The sequence below is a fragment of the Podarcis gaigeae genome (assembly GCF_964106915.1).
Source record: "Podarcis gaigeae genome assembly, chromosome: 2".
Taxonomy (NCBI): Eukaryota; Metazoa; Chordata; class Lepidosauria; order Squamata; family Lacertidae; genus Podarcis; species Podarcis gaigeae.
The window spans coordinates 75,100,830-75,121,970 of NC_139679.1; the positions used below are offsets into that span (position 1 = coordinate 75,100,830).

General features: G+C 43.0%; 1 protein-coding gene across 2 annotated transcripts in view; it reads left to right on the forward strand.

Moving 5' to 3' along the window:
• SEMA3G (semaphorin 3G) overlaps window positions 1–21,141 on the forward strand; it is a 75,259-nt gene that overhangs the window by 8,675 nt on the left and 45,443 nt on the right. The gene's annotated exons all lie outside the window — the stretch shown is intronic.

Consider the following 21,141-nt stretch of genomic DNA (forward strand, 5'->3'; position numbering starts at 1 on the left):
AGTAAAAGACTCTCACGGTCAGGCTTGCAGCTCAGTCCCAGCCCTAATTCGCCTGAAAGTGACACAGCAGATCTTGCGGAAGAGTGTCCAGGGTTTGCAAATGTAATCAGTGCCCAGATTTCTTTTAGCTTAAGCAACATGAGCCTTCTCCATAGCAACATATATGTTCTTGAGATAGCTTTAGAAATAACCTTTCCTCTATTCTGATTGTATGGCTTGAAAGTTTCTTTCACTATTCGAGGTTGTTCTAGTGTGAAGTAAAATGTGATGTGTTCTTTGGAAAAGGGCACAGAGAAAGTTGAACAAATGATTTCTTTTTAAAGGCTTACGGTTTACAAATAGATTGTTTCATCTAAGGAGCTGACTCATTTTTGTCACACATTTGAGGTGGACCATCCCTACTGCAAAATATAATTCCGTGTTTACATTTTACTCTTGTCTTTGGGAGCACACAGTGCACAAAAGTTGTGATCACGCAGCAGTGATCGAGGGAGAGAATGAGGTGTGTGCCTTGGGAATAATGCAAGAGAGCCACCAGCTGCAATGCAGGAGGCAGCCTGAGAGTAAGAGAAGCGGCAGAAGGAGAGAATTGGCTTAGGAGTTCTGTATTGGAAGGCTGAGCTTGATGGTGTAAGGAGGGATAATAAAATCCTCAAAGAGCAAGAGCTGGCTGTGTGACAATCCAGAGAGGTGCCAAGTGAGGCAAGTGTGTCAACAGCCAGGATTAACTGGAAAGAGGCAGAATCCTGTCCCGCCCTTTGGAGTTTTTTTTTTTAGTATTTCTGGATGTTATTTTCCACTTCCTGAGACCAGCTGCATCACATAGTTTCCTTCACAGTGTGTAGGTACACACAAGGAAGTAGTAAGCTTACTCTGATAAGAATAGTTACCTTTACGGGGTGGGAACTCCTTGATGTTTGTTTTGCACATAAGAGACACCAAGGCTACATGCTTGTTTGGGAAAACTCTGCCATTTGAGGGGGTTCCTGCTTTAAGCGAAAACCAGCTAAGCAGTCCTTGCTGTATATGCAATAGAAGGTTGAGTCTTTTCAAAAGCAAATTTCACAAGTTGGATCTGGACCAATACCTTAGGAAGCCACCAAAGAGAAAGTGTTGCCGGTTATCTCATAATCGCTAGAGTGGGATTCTGCTAATAAAATATGCACATTATTACATGCTTATCTTGCCTTTCTGCCAAGGAGCTGAGATGCACATTTAGCTAAGTTACCCCAGGTGATGTGATTTGCACCTGTGTGTAGCACCTCCTGGTCAGCTATCACTTCACTGCTTTCCTTGTGCAGTTTTCCTAGAGGCATTTTTATTTATATTTATTTCACATTTAAAGTTGATGCCAGAGCATCCATTGCTGAATTGCTTACTAAGGACATGCTGAGTGCTTAGACATTGCTATCTTCACTGGCTGTTTTAGGATAGCCTTCCCCAACTTTGTGCCTTCCAGTTCTTTGAACTGCAACTCACAACAGCCTCTGACAGCGTGGCCAATGCAATTTGGAGCCGTAGTTAAAGCATCTGGAGGACAGCAGGATGGAGAAAGTTGCTCTTGGGTTCTGTTCTGTAAAGCCACTCGCTGCCAGTTGCTGTCCAGAGCCAATTTTCTCTTGTTTGAAAAGTTCCCAGGCCATGTAGATTCCAGGCTTTGCAACATTTTAAGCATTTAATGAGGAGGGCAAGCTAGGATTATGCTTCGAGTGCCTACAATTCCACACTATTCTTTTCTTGAACTTTTACCCTGCAAGAATTTCTGGGGTGGGTGGGGGTGGTTGCAGGCCGGTGCAATCCTTCCAGTGCTGGCAAGGCAATCAAAATGGCTATCCCCCCCCCCCATTGGGGACTGAAATATGCTTCACGGCTGGTTGTGAATGGTCTTCTGATAAAGAATCTTAAGGCCCATTGACACTTATCTGGTGCGCAGGGAAACAGCTGTTTGGGGCAGGCGCTGCTGAGGCTTTTGCAGTGGAAAAAGGAGAGCTGAATAGGATATTCATTTGCTTTTGCCAGTCATGGAAATTTTAAAAAAAAAAGGGGATTTTGAAAATTTCACCCAGACTCTGGAAGTAACAATTTTTCTTCTCTATGTAGGATTTATTCATTTTAAATGGTTTTTATTGATATATTAAACAGGTGACAGTCTATTTAACTCAATTCTATTAGTTAACTCTGGACCACGCAGGAGTCAAGCAGGAGTAAAGCCCTTATATTCATGGCATGAGAAGCTGCTGCCAGCTTGTCTTCAAATCCCTTTTCATTGATTGTTGTTGTTGCTGGTATGTGTCTGTCTCAGGAGACAACGGAGTGTGCCTCCGAGTGTGAAGTCAAATTGCAGTGTTAGCAGCTCCGAAGTGGCTTCCCCTGGTGCGCAAGCCTGGATTGTGTGTATGGAGTTTCTGGGCTGCCCAGATGACAAGAACTCCCCTCTTAGCCTTCCTGATGCGGCTCAAAAGAAAGCAGAGCAATTTGAAAGCACCTTGCAACCAATTTAGGGATAAATTGCCACCATACTGCAAAAAAAATGTCCCTGGTTTATAAGTTCCTCTCAGTGTTTATGTTTCATGAGTTCTCTGCAATGGCCAATAGACAAATGTTTTTTACAATATAAGTCCAAGTTTAGGCCTTGCAAGGACTTTCACATTTGAACAATCAATAGCCTTGCTGCCACCAGCATGGATGTCAAAAAACCTTTCATTAACTTTTCCCCCATTTATTTCTTTAATTGAGAAGGACGCCTAGTGAGGTGTAAGATCCATTGATTGATTCATGCATTATTTTAGGTATTCCTTAATGTACTACTCCCCCGAATATCTGGCTATCTGGGCAGCCCCACAAAAGATTGTGATCTGTCTCTTTGTGTCCATATCCCTTCCAACATAATGGAGCAATCCCAGATGTCATATGGGAAAGCTGAACCAGTGTCCTATACTAAGGTTACCAGATTTTTTTCAAAGAATCCGGGGAAACTTTTTTTTTGAAAGAGAAAAAAAGTTATTTTAAAAAAGTTTTTGTTTTTTTAAAAGAAGTAATATATTCGCTTCTATGGTCTCCTCTGTTGCACAGCCTTCCTCTTGGCCCTGCCCTGCTCTCTTGGAGCGCAAGCCGCCGTGGAGTAGGCTCGGGCCAGGCCTGGGTTCGTCCACGTGTTGGTGCTCTCCTACTTCTCCTCCTAAACGGCAGCAGCAGTGGCACAGTAAGGTCAGGGCTCCCCTCTTTTTTCTCCTTCCTCTTTCTCTCTCTTCCTTCTCCTTCCCCCTGCATTGGCTTCGGGATTTTCCTGGCCCCATAGCGCCACTGGGCAGTTGGCCAGGCGCTCTCGCACCTGGCTCAATTTGGGTCACAAGGGGGGGGGGGTCAGTGGTTTCCCCAGTTGATGTGCTCTCCCGATTCCCTCTCAGCAATGGGAGTGGCATTCTCAGCAGCCCAGAGCCAGCCTGGTAGCGTAGTTGGCTCTGGCTGGCTTCAGGAGCTGCCTGCTGCCGTGGCGCCCGCCATTTTGCCTCGCCGGCAGTCCCCATATGATGTGTCTTGTGCTGTTGAACCAATCACTCAACATTCATTCCCTACTAATAAATTTACAACACTTAAAATATAAATCCGGGGACGTTAAATGAAATCCAGGGAGATTCCGGGGACAGATTTGTAAATCCGGGGACTGTCCCCAGGAAACGGGGACCTCTGGTAACCATATCCTATACCAGCTGTGTATAACTTTAATTGTATTTCCCCTAATAAAGGAAGGTATAAATTAGGCTGGTTTGGTTGACCCAATCTTCTTCCATTGCAATTCACCAGTAAAGTTAAAGGTAAAGGGAACCCTGACCATTAGGTCCAGTCGTGACTGACTCTGGGGTTGCGCGCTCATCTTGCTCTATAGGCCGAGGGAGCCGGTGTTTGTCTGCAGACAGCATGTGGCCAGCATGACTAAGCCGCTTCTGGCGAACCAGAGCAGCGCACAGAAATGCCGCTTACCTTTCCGCTGGAGCGGTGTCTATTTATCTACGTGCATTTGATGTGCTTTCAAACTGCTAGGTTGGCAGGAGCAGGGACCGAGCAAAGGGAGCTCACCCTGTCACGGGGATTCGAACCGCCGACCTTCTGATCGGCAAGTCCTAGGCTCTGTGGTGTAACCCACAGCGCCACCTATTCACCAATATTTTGGCCCAAATCTGATTCCCAAACTCATTTCAGTCCACACAGAGTACCTGTCAATTTGCCAACTAACCCATTATACATTTTTTTTACTTTTACAGATAGGAATAGATGATGATATTAGCTTTTCAAATTACATAAGCATCCTGCAGGGATGCAGTTTTATGTTGGGAATCTAGTAGCAAATGGTAAAACTGGCGAACTTGTACCCATTCACATCCCAGGTCCCTTTGTCTATTATAAGTTGTTCTTCTGGTCCCGTTTTTCCATTCTTGAAAAAGCATTTTCAAGCCAAAAATAGCTGTTAGCTTTCCACAATACTATACCCTTTCTTAGATTCTCACATTTCACTACAGGGTGATATATCAAAGGGAGCAGCAGTGAACGCACCAGAGAGGAGGATTTCTGCCAACCCCTCTACACTTGGAAGGCGCTTCTAGTAAAATGGTTCTGCAAGTGTTTTATTGAGAAAACCATGAATCTAAAGAAGCGTTGCACCCAGATTATCTTCCCACCCAGCATGGTTGCTTCCAAATTGTTCCAATATTTGTTGGCTTTGGGGAATTGATTTAATTTAGAGTAATATGTAAAAAAGGTATAATTAATTGCTCCTGGTCATAGGTAAGGCTACTTTCCCCCTGTTGTGTACAGATTTATTTTTTGTGCTTGTCCTGTTTGTTCCATAGCACATTAGCCAAAAGCTTTGAATTTCAATTTCCTGCCTCATAAAATATCTGGTTAAGGTCTATTAATGATTCAGCCATTTTATGTGCCTTCGGAGCCACAAGTTTCTTTCTCTTGGATGCCAATATTTTATTGGACCCCCATGTTTTTGTATTAGTGGTTGGATTTATACATTTTAAAGCTCTTTCACTGGAAAAAGTGCTGTGTAGTTTGCACTTGGAAGTTTCAACTCAGGGTGCTCTTTTTGTAGACTCAGCTGAAAAGAACAGGGCAAGCAGGGCAAACGCCAAATGCTCTCTTTGTTCGATGGGACGTGACAGTGTACATCATGGGTTAATAGCAGCACCTGCACATCACAATCAAGAACTTGACTCAGAACTTCAAGGGCTGCAAGTACTCTGCTTTTCTGGTTGTTGGTTTTAATTTTGTGCCACTAAGGATGATGCTCTCATTTCCCTAAGAGGCACAACTGTGTACCTGGACAGCATATTTGTATCTATTTAAAAGATTCCTGTACCGCTCTTCAGTGGAGCTACCAAGCCCTCTGACAGATGGGGAAGAATTCAAACCTTTAACATGTGCAGAAGGAAAACTTTTAGGACATGTACAGTTGTGTGTGTGTGTGTGTGTGTGTATTTGGGGATAGAACAGTGACTCCAAGGAACTTGAGGAGGAAATGGTAATATTCCTACTGATCTCTTTCCCAGAAGATAGGCTTATAGTACACCAAGATAGAAACCCAGGAAGCTGCCGGTCAGCTGAGTCCATTTATTGGACTAAGCTGACTGGCATCAGATCTCTAGGCTAGGGTTTCAAACAGAGTTCTTCTTACCAAAAGGCAAGGCAGTGTAGGTACAGTTTGGGTACAGCATTGGAAGCAATGGATTGGCTCCACTGCAAGCCAACACTGCACTGAGCTCCCAGTGCCTTGCCCCTGCCTTCTAGATAAGTAGCCGTGGCCCAATGCATTTGATTAGAGTTACTGGTTCCCATGAGTTTTCATTCTTGGGCTATGGTTTCCCAGACTATGTGAGGTCCTTGCTCTGGCAATCACCCGTCTGTCATGCCAGCAGCAGATCAGGCGATATGTTCATGTTATTAGGTGAAAAGGGAGGCTCTTTAATCAGAGCCAGGTTCTTGTCTTTTCCCAAAGTGCGGTGGTGACACAATAATGCAGCAGGGAGAAGTGGGTAGCATGAAACCTTCTCAAAAGCTTAGAAGAGATTTTGCAGAAGGGATGCGTCAGCAGCACCACGAAACTAGAAGAAGTGTCTCTTTGCTTAGTTGCTCAGGTCTGTTGAGACCTGGCAGCAACAGGCCTGGATAAATGCGAGTGTAAGTCTGCGCTGCCTATATGTGGAGCAACTCTGGGCAGAAAGCCCAGGCTTTCCTTGCTTACTGGTAAATGGAGTGATGAAGAGAGAGACCATTCCTCTGATTGTCGTAGAACAGTGTTGATTTTTTAAAAATAATATTTTTATTGGTTTTTATTATAACAAACATAACAATAAATATTAAGAAATAAAAAATAAAAATTTGATCAACTGTATCATTTTGCATAATGTTTGTACATTTAATATAGTACCGAAATATGGGATTTCTCCCATCCACCGACTTCCCTCTACCCCTCTGTGTTTCCATTATTTGTAGAACAGTGTTGAAACTTCAGGCTCCATGCTGAAGCAAAAGAGTTGTGGGCCTCTTATGGCTCAGCCATGAAACTTCTTTATAGTCCAGCCTTTAAACATTTTTGATCTTGCCTTTGGTACAGTAAGTCACCCAGACGAGGCCCTGTTGATAACCAGCAGTGAAACACAAGTGATAATTGCTTCACAGTCTTTTATTTATTTTTAAAAACATTTATAGACTTCCTTTCATCGTAAATAGCAATGCAGATTACAAGAGAAAAGAAATACAATAAAACAATCCATTTTTAAAAAAGGAAAAAGCAGAACCACTACTGATATCTAGGAATTCCAGTAGAACTGGTATTAAAAATCAGTTCTCAGGCATGCATGCCCTTTCAAACATGCATGTTTTTGCCAATCGGAGGAAGGCAATCACAACAGCTGCCCTGAAATAACATCTTTACAATCACCCAATCAATATAAGTTTCCCCCAACTGCTTAGCACTTCTAGTAAGGGTAATGTTTTACTAGATGTGGCCATGGCTGTAGTGAATGAAATGTGCCTGGGCCTTGACGTACATCCTCATAATATTATATACTAATAGAAAACTAATTCTCTGTGTGCAGACTTCATGTCACCTGAAACAGCATAACTCATGTCCAAGAGAGAGACGGCAGCAGGCTTGGGGGAGTCCCAGCAAGTGCCAGCAATATTCAGTGGGGAAGCCCAACCCAATGAAGACTTATCATGGTCAGTGGTCATAATGTGATAATGTGGAGTAATGGGAGAGGATAGGGTGGGAAACTGTTGTGGGAGAATAGAATACAGTCGAACCTTGGATCCTGAATGCCTTGTGAGTCGAATGTTTTGGCTCCCGAACGCCAGTTTGCGAACATTCTTTGGAAGCCAAATGTCAGATGTGGCTTCCACCGCTTCCAATTGAGTGCAGGAAGCTCCTACAGCCAATCGGAAGCCGCACCTTGGTTGTCAAATGTTTTTGGAAGTCGAACGGACTTCCAGAACAGATTCCATTTGACAACCAAGGTACGACTGTATCCTGAAACAAGACATGACTGGCTGAGTAGGGCATTAAACAGAAGCACTCCACATTGCAACATTTTGTTACACGTACCACTTGTATCTCCTTCTGTCCTTAGTTAATGTGGCACAACCAGATTTTGCTTGCTGCACCCTGAACTTGAATTTCCACAGAAGGATTCATCCATATTGATAGAAAAATGTAACTTCTAATGAACAGCAGATATTAAAGCTACTGATAGATGAATCTGAGCACTAAAATGTTTGGCCAGGATGCTGGATCAGATGTGCCTTTAAGCCTGTTCCATTCAGGCTCTTCTTATGTTCTTGGTAGACCAACCATACTGCTCCAGAAGCTGTAGGAATTGGTAGTAAGGAATTTGCACAACAAACCCTTTCCGAATGTAACCTAGGTAATCAAGTTCAAGAAGCTCTCCAAACTCAAAATTCTGGTGTATGGTGGCTGCAGTGAAGTCTTTGGTTATAAATGTACCTTTTCTCAGAAGATTATGTAATAGATGTGTTATGGCACTCCATGATGCCATCATTCTTTTCCCCGAGAGAATGAATTTTTGAGTGTTATTGCACTCTGGAGAGGGATTGGGCATAATCCCTGAACCTCACTGTGGCAGCTGACCCTCATCCATTCTTCTACTGCATTAATCTCTTTCTATATGAAAACACTTGAGCAGGAGGAAAGTCTTGCCAGATTAACACAAACCTCCCTATTCAAGGAGAGGAAGTTTTCTGAAACAACAAAAGCATGAGAGCCTGTGCCAGTGCTATTCTGAGACAGGAAAGTATTATTTCTGTTTAATAATAGAAAAATATATGTCTTCTTTTGAAGTGGCCTCTTCTGGTGCTTATTATTGCTGAGAGTCCTATTAGTCTATAGGAGCAGAAAGACAGCCAGCTGCACACTGGAGAGCAGGCAAGACACATGTGTTTGCCCAACTCTCGTATTTTAACCTAATATTGTACATCTAAGGGCCTTCCCAGACAATGGATACATATGATGTGGATTCAATACAGATATCGTTATCCTTTGTCTAATGCCGTTATACAAATCTGTGTTGGGACTGCATATGAAATACTGTGTACAGTTCTGGTTGCCTCACCTAAAAAAGATATTGAAGAGTTGGAAAAGGTCAAGAAAAGGGCAACCAAAATGATCATGGGGCTGGAACACAACTCCCCTATGGGGAAAGGTTGTAGCACTTGGGGTTTGCTAGTTTAGAGAAAAGGTGAATGAAAGGGGACACCATAGAAGTTTATAAAATTATACATGGCATGCATAATTTCCCTCTCTCATAACACTACAACTTGTGGGCATCTATCTGATGAAGCTGAATGCTGGAAGATTCAGGACAGATGAAGGAAAGTATTTCTTAAACTGTGGAATTGTTACCCTACAAAGGAGGTCTGGAAACACACTGGTCCTCTTTAGCCAAATAAAGACAGCAGCGTTGTGGAAAGAGTTCAGATTTATTGCAGACTGCAGTAAGAATAATTGATCCAGAGGAATGCTCCAAATTCTGCACCCTGAATACAAAATTTGAGATGCATTTAGAACATTCTCTTTGCATGGTTAGCTCATTAACGATCCCTTTCAGCAACATGTTTGGATAATAGAATGCGTGGACAGCTTGTGGACTCCGCATGTTCACTTCTAATTGGTTTACAAAAAAGTACGCTCTACTATCTGTACCATGGCAACAGATAGTTCTGGACAAAGTTTATGAATTTACTATTTTTCTGTCTCATGCAAAATGTTGCATTTTTGGTAGTTTGTTACATGAAGCGGTCAGTTTGGAGCTTCTAGTCTTTTCAAGGCCACTTCACCTTTCTGGTATGTGAAGCTGATAAGCGAGGCCCTGCTTGTTAGCAAAAAGAGAGGTTGAGTTGCATGAAAAATCTCTGCTTAGCTAGGTATATACTTTTATGCAGGACAATGGCACAGATACATTGTGGTTGTGACTGAGAACATGTTTATGCAGGCTCAGCACTTAGTAGGCTGAGATCAATTGTGTATCAGAAGCATGTTCTGTGTCAAGAGGACGAGAGCATGTCAGTATAGGGGTACTCTGTACTTCACTTTCCAGCTAGCCTGAAGGGACTTGGCAGATCTCCTTGGTGTCCTGCTAGCTGCTGATAGCCGAATGTAAGCTATTGTTCAGTAGAAACTGGTTCAAAGCAGAAATATTAGACCTGTGAAAGCAATGTATGAGAACAATGTATGCTCAGAAATGCCTGCCTGCTGTGTTGACCCCAGTGGAGCATGACATTCACCTGAGTCCCAGATAATGACACTCAGGTATCAGAACTTGCTCCCATGGGAGACAGTGATGGCCACTAACATAAAAGAGGGTTAGACAAATTTATGGAGGGGTGTGTGTCAATGGCTGCTAGCCAAATTGGTCATTTTTCTACCTTCACTGTTGGAGGCAGAATACCTCTGAATGTCAGTTGCTGGGGAGTGTGCTTTTGCCCCATAGGCAACTGGGTTGGCCACTGTGAGAACAGGATGCTGGGCTAGATTGGCCTTTGGCCTGATCCAGCAGGATTTTCTTATGTTCAGGTTTCTCTTAAAACAAGAACAAGCTTTAGTAGCTTTAACATTCATCACAGTGCTGTGCACTTTTTTTAAAAAAACAACACAGTTCTTGGAACAATTAGATAATTGTATTCATAAGGGTTTTGGTTGCATTGGATAGATTGCTAAGAAATCCAGGTCCCAGGCTGGTTTATGTTTCTTATTTTTTGCCCTTCATTTGTGCATGTGTGTGTTCTGTGTTAATCCATGGGAATGAGGAAGGAGGGAAGTGTCTGCCACACTTGGAAAACAGCTGCAATATATGTGTTGTGTGCGCGCATGCTCTCTCTTTCTCTCTCTCTCTCTCTCTCTCTCTCTCTCTCTCTCTCACACACACACACACACACACACACACATACACACTGCTAGTCCACTGCCCTTCAGTAATAACCCTCCAAACGCTGAGACTGGATGCCATATGCACAGCAGGAGAAAGGGGCCTTGCCAGGCTGCTGGCAGCTGCTATCTAAAAAGTTTTGCTGGGAATGACTGGAATCAGTCCCTAGCGTATTAGGAAGGGTTACACTTGTCTTCCTGGCTCCTGTTCCTGCCAGTGGGAACTGAAATTTTCAGAGAGGGGGATAGGCTGCTTGTTTGTAGGGCGTGACTGGCTAATTTGCTTAATTTCATGTTAAAGGTAGTGGCCAAATGAACAGGGCTTTTGGTTTCTTCTGTGCAGAGGACATTTATTGATTCTCTAGCTGTGCTTAAGTGATTGGTGGGTGCCTTAGTATGCTGTTTGTATCATTTTGCATTTGTTTTATTCTATGCATTTGGGGAAGTAGTACGTAAGCCTAGGTGTGTGTGTATAATGTGATCTTTCTGCCTGAAGTGATTTGTTTATTTTGGTTGGGTGTTTGATGCTTCTTGCTCTCAAAAATATAGTCAATTAAGAATATTTGCTCTTTGCCATGCACACACTGCATTTTATCATGCTGCTACAAATGTTTCACATAGCCTCTTTCTGATGGCTAATGCCTTCTACCCCGTCATCTCGGTTTTAGTTTTTTCCGTTTAGTGCTGAGCTTCTCAATTCCAGCTCTCTGTATTCTGACATGGGGAGGTTCCATGTGGTATAGGACTGCAAGGTGATGACCAGCTTTTACAAGTTATGGTAGGAGGGGCTAGTGACTAGGGATGATGGGAGTTGTAGTCCAAAACATCTGAGGACACCTGGTTGGCGAAAGCTGGTGTAGAGGCAATCTCTTATGATAAATAACAAGCAGAGCCATTTTGAGCCTTTGGGAGCGAGGCAGAAATAAATAATATACAAAAGAGCACAAGACCATGTTATAAACCACTTGAAAGGAATATTCTGGCAATGAAATTCATTTCAGTACTATAAAGTTCCCCTGAGACAGAAAGGCAGTGGCCATGACGGCAAAGGACAGACTGTTCTGCCCAGTGAGCTTCCAGCTATACCACATCTGGAAATAAGAACAATTGCCATGCATTTAAATTTGCTGATGTCCACCCCCAGGGCCTTCTAACAAAATACCATACAACAGTGTTGTAAAAATAGGGGCAGCAAGCCCAAATGCTCTCCCTGGAGGACAGAAGTCAGGCAGAAAGTGTAATGCAGGAGTCCAGCGCCTGTCTGTAGGTAATGAAATGGGTAGGGAATGCCAGATTTTGAACATGACCCCAAAGCCAAGGGTACAGCTATGGGTGAGAGGATGAGAGGGATCTATCCTCCCCCAAGCCACATACTTCTCAGCATGTATGGAGTTCCATTTCTTTGTGAGGAGCACTCCCTCGTCTGTATGGAGGCTCTTTGCACATCATCCTGAGAGTGTTGCATGGTGTTCTCTGTAACTTTTCCATTTCTGACTTCTTTTTTTAAACCACCTGGAACCTAAGATCTAAAGGGCTGCAATCAGGAGAAGCGTGATGGTGGTAAGAGACAGATGTGTTTTAATACTGGCCTCATTGGCCATTCTCCCTCTCAGAATTAACTCTCTTCCAGCTACTTTTCTCCCAGTAAGGAAAAATAAATGAGTCCCCATCTTCTTAGGGGTGCAACAGTCCCATGACCACTGGGATGAGGCTTACTGATGTTGTTATATTCTTCCACACAGGGGAATAATCCTCCTCCTCAGCTGATATGGTGAAGTCTAATGATGTTATGGCTGCTGACTGACTGACTGTTCCACTTGGTTCTGTTGTTTCCTTTCCCACGTTTCCTTCTGTACATTTGTAAATTGCCCAGTTCCTGTAGCTCAGGTGGTGCCACAGAAGTAAAATACACCACATTACAACTGTAGCTACCCCATTTTTGCGTGAGGGAGCTGTTGACTCATTTTAAGACTGAGGAAGCGGGCAGCTTTTCACTTCAAGCAATCTGTGCCACATTTACTTCTTTTCTTCCTTGATGTCAACACACACTTTACTTTATTTATAACCCCTTAAGAGTCCTCTCTCATCATCCCATCTCTGGGAATTGTTGTTTTCGCTGCTTTTGCTTCTCCTTCACACGTCGCTTGTTTGCGTTCCCCCTCCCCACTTGCAATCCCATTCTGTTGACAGGATACTTGTTGTGATCCCCAACTGGGTTATAAATGGTTTTCTGTGTCTCTGGTCTCTCACAGGATCAGGTGACTTCGGCCCTGTCAGAGCCCAGCCAGATTCTCTTGAGAAATAATTACAGAGCCTAATGCAAATAAGCAAAGAGTCAACTGGAAATAAATGACACAGCTAAAGAAAACAAAAGTGGGATGTGGGGTGGGGTGGGGTGGGGGGGATATTGGGCTTTTAAAATAAACTCTATCAAAAGCAAAGGAGAGGGATTTTAAGGGAAGGATTTGGGAGGGGATTAAGGACTTCGAGAGCTAAGAAAACTTATGGAGCAGTAGAAGGAAGCTGCTAATGTTGGGGGTTCGGCCTTTTCTGACTTAACTCACAAGATTGTTGTGAGCATAAAACTGGGAGGGGGAGAACCACTTGGAGGTCTGGGGAGGAAAGGTGAGATATAAATGCAGTTGTCAGTATTAATAATGAGAAGATGAAGGTCTACCAGGCTTGCATGTTGAGCACACTGCTTTATGGAAGTGAGTTGTAGGCAACTTAACAACCATCAGGAACAATGGTCAATGGCTTCTGCAACCACTGTGTCAGGAAGATTTTGGACATCACATGGCAAGACAGAGTCTCAAATATGGATGTGCTCTACGAAGCCCATGTTTCCAGCATGTTCGCACTCAGGATCATGGGTTTGAGCTCCATGTTGGGCAAACGATTCCTATATTGCAGGGAGTTGGACTAGATAACCCTCGTGGTCCCTTCCAGCTCTACAATTCTATAATTCCTGTCTCAACAATGTCTGCGCTATCTTGGTCATGTCTACAGAATGGAAGATGGCAGAATCCCCAAGGATGTGCTCTACAGGGAGCACCAGGCCTGTTGGCAGACCAACTCTGCATTACACAGATGTTTGCATATGGGACATGAAAGCTGGCAGCATCAGCCCCGCCATGTGGGAATCATGTAGGAATCCCTTGCGGCACCTGGAGACAGTCAGGTCGTGTATTCACAGCAGTGACTAGTGGAGGAATAAGTGCTAGAAGGAGTGCAGACAAGAAACACCGTGGTGCATCCGCAGCAGCACAACCAGACACCGTCATCTGCCCAAGCTGCAACAAAGCATTTCTGTATTGACTTTTACAGCCACAGCAGGCACTGTAACTCTCCAATGGTTTGGAACGCCCTTAAGGTGCGTTCCCCCACTGTCTCCCAAGATGCCAGCAAATATTATTATAATGTGTGAAGGAGATTTGCAGCATGCAACACACCTACTGATATCTAATCCACAATAGCATGTTGTGGTTTTTTGGCAGGGGGGAATGATTGTTTGGGTTTTAATTGTTGGGTTTGCAGAGACCCCCACTGAGTTGTGACCCATCCGCTTTTTCCTTTGCTGCTTTAATAGCCTGCTCTCCTGTTATATCCTAATCTTGGTTTGACAGACATGGAGAGGATGGGAGCAGTGTGTCTTACAAGTCTTGGCAGTGAAGCATGAAATAACTTCCCTTTTATTGGAAATTATAATGTGGAGACTATCAAACCCATTCCAGATGTGTGGCGAAGAGGGGCTGTTTACTGTGAGGAGACTACACAACTGGGAGTTTAGGGAGAGGGGCCCACATACAGGCACATTAGTGAGGGGGAAAATTCCAATGGATTGGAGGTTGGGGCGGGGAGCAGAATGGCCCATTCTTGCTTGCTGCCCTAGTCTGAACAATCGTGTTCAGTAAAAACACAACCTATGCAGGAAGGCAGCCAAACCAAGAAGCAGGAGCAGCTGTTGCAGTTGTAGGCTCTGCCTTGGCATCTATGGAGACCAGTACAGGAGGGCTGTGTTCCAGCCAATCCATGGAATGACATCTCCATTTCTTCTTCCGCTCAGTTGCAAGTCCCATTTGACTGTGGGAAAGCAAGTGGTCGCCACTACAGATGGCGTTCGCAGTTTCAGCTCCGCAAATGGCTTCCGTTCTGAGCCCACTATCTGCATGCCTTCACATTACGATGGGGATTACAGCCAGGGCGAAACACCCAAAGTGTTTGTTTTATTGTTTACAGCTGCAGCTAAGCAGAGAAGGGTCTAGTATCTGGCATGCTTTATAGGAACTCCCTCTCTGTGTAAAGCAGGGTTTTTAGCTAGCGCATGGCCTTCAGTTGAAGCGGCTATAGAATTCAGCCCCAGCAGAAGTTGCTGGCCCATAAACTTTAATGGCTAAATAAATGGCCAGCCTCAAATTTAGACATCTGAGAGTGGAGGCTCTCAGATATTAAACCCATGAGGATGCATGCACAGGTGTATTTGTTGACAGACATTTTGATCAAACGCATGAGCGATGTGTGGAAATGAGTGGTGGGCTGTAGTAAGAATGGTAAAGTACTCTTTGCAGGGTGCCAGACATTATAATCGTTAGGGCCAGTGTGGTTTACTAGTAGACAGAATGCTCAGCCTGGACCCAGATATTGGGCTATTTAAACTTGAGTTTAAATCATATACTAGTCATGGACTAGTGAAAGAGGATTATGTTGAAGAGGTTTTCAAGTGTTGGATGTGCCAAGGACTGTAATGCTGCCTATCTACTACAAGCATCGTAGAAATATTTGCTAATCATCATCTAATCTCTTTTAAATCCATTTGTGTCAATAAACAGTCTCTTCCTTTCTCTGGAGTAAATGATCAATGTCCCTGCTTTCTGATATATGTGGCATTTTCCCTTCTCATGGCGTCATGTCACCTTACAAGTGCCCATTGAATGGTTGTTGAAAGGCTTCTTGATAATGAACCATTTCAAACCACACTGCGAGTCACCTTGGGTCATTTATGCATTTTATCTCCCTTGTTCCTCCCCCCCAATGCCCAGAGGTTCCCTTTTGGCCTTACATTTTTTACCAGTGGGGTGCAAATCACTCCTGAAATGTTGCTTGTGAATGATGAGCCACCTTGGTCATTAACTCTTCATACTCTGGGCAAACATCCTCTGGAGGTTGGCTTTAGATTTGATTAGTTGCTGCTTTGCCTTTGCTGAAATTTCTTGCAGACTGGACAAGGAGGTGTGCAGAATTACTAAGAGCTGAGCCAAGATGATGAGGGAGAAATTAACTCATCCACAAATGATTCTGGAATGTGGGGAATATAGTCAGGTCAGGATTTATTGGTGGTTTAAAAAAAAATAAATTCCTGGCCATCCAGCATATAATTGTTCAGCAGCATCTCCCACACGCTATTCCCATTCCCTCCCTTTCTCTGCTGCTCTGATTTATATTTCTGCTTTGTTCAGAAGCCTTGCAGTAAAAGGGCATTTTTAAAATTTTCTGCTGAGAAATATTAGTCTTAGAAGATGGATAGAGATAGCAAAGAACAGCTACTTACTAAATTAGAGAAAGCAGCTGTGTATGCAAAACAGGTGTGCCCTAGCAAATGCAGACTAATGAGAAGTATTTTGTTGTGTCTGGGAAATCCAATGGACACAGAAAATTTGGCAGTGTGAACAAGCAATGCCTAATATCATAGGTAACATTCTAACGCTATTTCATGCACAGATCCTGCCCGTCAGTGCTAATTTGACCTGTCAGAGGTATTCATGTATCAGGTTTTGCTTCATGTGAAGTCAGAAATATAGGCTGCTGCTACTTCTTATAGCTTCAGCCTAGCTAGAACTATGAAGGAACAGCGGGTGGAAGTTTCGGGAGGAAATTGGAATGCGGAATCACCAAGGATCCTTTCTGTATTGACATGTATGTTAACATCTGGGAAATGATTCAAAATCACGACCACCTGACGCCACCCTTGGATTGGGGAGTTTTGCTATCCTTACGGGTGAAAGACAGACTTCTGCACGTGTGCCAGGCAGCCAATCTCTCTGGAGATTTATCTTCCCAAGGTTCATATTTTATCATGTTGTACAGCGGAACAAATCAGTAACAGGAATGACACAGACCATCTGACCTGCTGGGGGCCCCTCCTGTCTGTGGAAGACCATGTGGTTTTCTGAACCTTCCTCCCACACACACTGGCCTCTTTCCGCTTGAGGGTGTGTCTATTCCTAACTTTTAAAAAAACCCACCCCAAATAATTTCTTCCACTATTACAACAGGCAAAAACATGAGGGAGTGCTAATGCAGTGAGGTCACTATTGTTTTGTTATAGGTCAGATTTAGAAAACGCAGCGCTTAAACCACTAGCAATGAACCCAGGGAACAATTAATAATTTGGGTTGAATTCTCATTCAAGTTTTTTTTTTTTACCTCTCTAGTTTGGTTCTAGTACACACAAATTTTCCTTTAATTGGTTTTTTAAGATAGCATATTTAACAAGGAGAGAAAAAATCAGTGAGGAAAAAGAAACAAAAAACATAATCTGCTTACATAAAAAATATAATAACTGCCAATACATTCATCTTAATTTAAACATGTAAATCAATATATGCCATCCAATGTCCAAATAGGTTTCCACATGAAGTTGAGATGAGATGCAGCTTTACTTCAATCACATGGATGCCTAGAGAGTGTCTAACCACTCTGTTTGAGACAAATTTGCTGGGATTGCTGTTGGCTGTGGAATTTTATTCCATCTCATTGTCTTTTTTATTTTCTGAGACACTTTTCTGAGCTCCATCTTGATTTCTGTTTGCCTGTTTATACTTTCAGCTGAAGTAGTTGCTTGTTGGTGACAATTGTAGCTTGTTGCTTGTGGAGGCAGCTCTGAGGTCACAGCCTGAGACAGCAGATTTTTTCCACGAAATTTCATGTCCTGGCCCTGCATTAAACAGCAACTACATATGAAACCACAGTAGTAAACAGTGTGATCCTATGCATGCACATACTCGGAAGTAAGTCACGCTTTGTTCAATGGGATTTGCTCCTGAGTGTAAATTGGCAGCCTAATTTGGCAACTGCATTATTTCACTTTGTACTACATTTGCAAGGACTTTACCTTTGCTATTTTAACTACTATTTTTCCATCAAGAGAATCCATTTTTGTAAGCTCAACAGATGAACTTTGCTTGGCCAAATCTTGCCTGCGTTGTTGGTGCTATGCTTAGGCAGACTGAGGTTGTCGCTTCTGACAATTGTTGTTGGGTGTAATGAAAGGAAAGCAGTTTGTTAGTTAACTTTCACTGTGGTTTATTTGTTGCTAGTCATGAAAGGTGCTTGTGATATGTCTTGACCTGGATGAGTGGGTGGGATTCATTTGTTGCTCTGCAATAGGCAACAAAATGACTTGGTCTAGTTTTGACCCTCCCTGCACATATCCCAGGTGAATGAAGAAGGAAGTGGTGATTGCAAGTCTTTGTACGCCCACCCACAACTTCACTGGATGGCTGTGGATGCACCCTTTCATCGCTGGGACTGCCTTTGTCTCTTTTCATCTGTTTTCAAATTGATTCTGCATCTATCTACAATGAGCTTTAATTTTTGGAATGAAACCAGTTTCTTAAGAAGTGTTTTTCAGGGCCAAAAAATGTGCAGTTGTTCCAGAATGTGTGTGGACTTTGTAGAAAAAGCAAGCACTCAGGCTCCATTGATTCCAGAATAAAATGTCATGTGTACACAACCTGTATGTCTGTGATTTTAAGTTCTGCAAGTTCCCTAAACTGCCAGTATCAAAATATGTGTTTCCCAGAAACTCAATAAGTTCCCAGAAACTTATGGCATTGAGATAGCAAAAATCCTAGCATATAGGAGCTGCAGAAACAGTGTTCTATAAGCAATTGTTTAAGCATGTTATTTAAACTGGACAATTGGTCTCTACATTTCCTCTTTCCACAAGACCCCAAGTAGTAGTAGTAGTAGTAATAATAATAATAATAATAATAATACATTTATTGTCATTGTACAACCTGTGCACAATGAAATTAAACAAGCCTCCCACCCCAAACACTCAGTCTCGTTGCACTCTGTGTGCTTATTGAACAACACACCACCTCACAAATCAATTTTGCTGTGTTATTTTGTGTTCAACAGCATAACAGCCCATGGATAGAAACTATTCTTTAGTCTGTTGGCACGGCTGACCATACTTCTATATCTCCTCCCTGAGGGTAGAAGATTAAAGTGGTGATGGGGTGTGAATCATCCCTAAGAATCTTTCTCGCTCTCCTAAGGCAACAATCCCTTGCGATGTCATCCATCGGACTCAAGGGACAGCCAATGATATCATGTGCTGTATTTACCACTCTCTGCAGAAACTTTCTGTCCGTGGCTGTCAAGCCAGCATACCGCTCTGTAATACAATATGAAAGGACACTTTCTATTGTGGACCGGTAAAAGGAGTTCATCAATTGCTGTTTTACATTATTCTTTCGCAAGACCCTTAGGAAATGGGGTCTCTGTTGGGCCTTTCTGACCACCTGAGTTGTGTTGATTTTCCAAGTGAGGTCCTCACTAAGGTGAACTCCCAGGAATTTAAAGGAGGAGACTGTCTCCACATAGCCCCCCCATATACAATGGGGCAAGTTCCCCTCTCTTCCTCCAGAAGTCCAACACCATCTTCTTTGTCTTACTAATAGTTAAATGCAAGTTATTCTCTGAGCACCATGTAGATACTTTTTGAACCTCTCCCCTGTATGCTGTTTCATCTCTGCCTGCAATTAGGCCCATTATGGTAGTATCATCTGCAAACGTAATAATTACTGTGGATGGATCAGATACAATGAGTACAGGTAGGGACTTAGCACACATCCCTGTGGGGTGCCAGTGCTAAGCTTCAGGGAGGTAGATCTAACAGTCCCAATTCTCACTGTGTCCGATCCCTCAAAAAGTCTTTAATCCAGTCACTAATGGTAGAAGGAAGGTCTACCACTCTGATAAACTGATGTTTATCAAAGTCCAGTGTGAAGCTTGACCTAAGATGTTGAAGAACCAATCTCTCAAAGCATTTCATCACTACAGATGTCAATGCAATAGTTCTGTAGTCATTTAGGCAGTTAGTTGCTGTTTTCTTGGGGACTGGGACAATGGTAGCTGCTTTCAAGCATGATGGAACACAAGCTGTTTGCAGAGAGATGTTAAAAATCCTTTTCAGAACCCCTGCTAGTTGATCGGCACAGTTTTTTTACTACAATCCCCAGCACCCCATCTCTTCCCCTTCTATTCCCCCATTGCATGGCTTTCCTACCTTTCCCCCACAGTGTTTCTTGCACTGAGACCTCAAATCCACCCCAGCTTTCAGCAGCCGCTGATAAAAACTCCATTCTGCAACTGTCAGGGAGTTATCCCTGTCACACTGATGGACTGTTTTATAAGGCATTTATCTTTTAGCCTTTTATCAACAGTAAAGAGACCTCCTGTCTTCACTCCCAGCTAATGACAGCCTCCTTCAGCGTTCTGGATGGAGCATCGGTGTTCCTAGCTGCAGAAATTGCTTGGTGACCTGGGACTCCATGTCCCGGTATAAAAACAGAAATGGCCCTCACAGACTGATGAGATTAATTTCCAATAGTCCAGAGGATTCATACGCAGACCACTAGTGCCTCGGTGCCACAAAAAGCTTGGTCAGTGTGCCAAAAGAGCTCCCCTGCCCCAAGCAGTGTCTTAAGAGCTCCCCTGCCCCAAGCCAAATTACATTGCTGTGATTCAGGGTAAGGCAGCAATTTGAGCTGAGGTTCAAATCTCTTTCTCCTGCATCCAATTTCATGGACCTCTCTTTTTAAATAAGGAAAACAAAGCAATTCAACTCTAGAAGAACCCAGTGTAGGTCAACAGCAGAAACTATGCTATTAATGAGAGAGGGATTTAGATATATCTTTGCTCAAAACCCCTCTTCATTGGCTCATGGTTTGGGGAGTTCATGGAATTGAAATGGACATCTAGTTACTGTATGGCATTTGGTGCAACTAATGTGCTGGTCATTTGCTGCAATCTTAAGCAGGTTTACTCAGGTGTAAGTCCCACTGAATAGGAGGCACTGCTGATCTTCTACCCTATTTTCAAAGTATATTTGAAATTCCTGATATATATTCCTGATATAGATATTCACCCACTCTTTCTTCCCTGTTGGGATGGGATGGGGCGGGCAGGTGCCATTTTGTGGTTTGCCTCAGGTGCCAAAATGTCTTGAGCTGGCCCTGGTGAGGGTGGTAGACCCTGAGGCGAAATGAATAGCCTGTTAATTCCCTCCCCTCTGTGATACTGAGCTGGGCGCTTGTAATGAACCTGTAAGGATGGAAGCCTATTGTGCTACTTAGTAATAGCTGGCTGGGTTAACACTTTTTAGGTGATGCGTCACATCAATGTGTTCAATCTGTTTGCTTGTTTGATTTTCCTTTTAGAGCATTTTGATGTAGTTATATATTTTTTGTATATGTTTAAAATCAAAAAATGCTAATATAACAAAATGATAGGGCATTGCTGCAAAAGGAAGGGATCGTTTTGCGATATTTTTATCGAGCTTTTTTTTAAAAAAGTGTCATGTGAGTTTTAGGCATTTTTCAACCTCAGGAAGTTTTTTAAAAATTAATTTTGAGATGATTTCATTTTATTTAACAAAACTTATATACCACTTCAGTGTAGAGAAAATACCT